Raw genomic sequence first — 876 nt, forward strand, 5'->3', positions numbered from 1 at the left:
TCAGGACGCAGCTCTTTCTCTTAAATTATTTTAATTTCTTGTGTACACTAAAAGTAAAATTTACACACTTATAGTCTCAAAAGAACCTGGGCATGCACGATAACCTTTTGACAGGCTCTTCAAGTGATTCAGTTTTTTTCCATAGGAATTTTCCCGTACATTTTACAGTCCATAGTTTAACTGTACACAGTCTGAAGCCACAGTGAACTATGATTACATCCATTTCATCTTTACAATGTGCAAAATCCTCCTGGGAGACGGCCGACAGTCGTATGAGCAGAAAATATAAAAACACAGAGGCAGAAAGAAAAAGAGAAACTCACACAAGCACAAATTGGTCCCTTAATTCCCTTCTGACGCGAGTCGACCTTCACTGCTCACAAGCTTTCAGTGGTTTTAAGCAAAAAGTCCCATTTTTACCCCAAAACAACCAAACAGTGAGCGACAAGAAGCAAAGAGTGGAAGCTTCCGTCTGTTAGTTTGGTGGAATTCAAATAAAAAGTCTGCAGAGCGGACGGACTGCAGCAACACTGGAGCGCCGATTAAAAATCTGCATCAAATCACAAAAACAGAAGGACAGAACGGAAACTGCAGGTTAAAGAAAATCTGGTTAAAACCTAAAAACTACCAGGGACGAAACATTCAGCTGGATTTTGCAGGCAGTGTGGTTTCAGTCCATAAATATAGATATTTATATAGATTTCATACACGTAGAGAAATGTCAGGATTCACACTCGTCATATAGATTTGAGCTGAGTTTGATTGAGCCGGCGTTCCTTCACAGACAGACCAGAACATCCCCACCACAGAACACCGCCCGCAGAACTCCTCCAGGTCAGAAAGAAAGAACGGGGAAAGAACACCGAGTCCCTGATT

The sequence above is a fragment of the Stegastes partitus genome, unplaced genomic scaffold (genome assembly GCF_000690725.1).
Source record: "Stegastes partitus isolate 25-593 unplaced genomic scaffold, Stegastes_partitus-1.0.2 Scaffold1358, whole genome shotgun sequence".
NCBI classification, from domain to species: Eukaryota; Metazoa; Chordata; class Actinopteri; family Pomacentridae; genus Stegastes; species Stegastes partitus.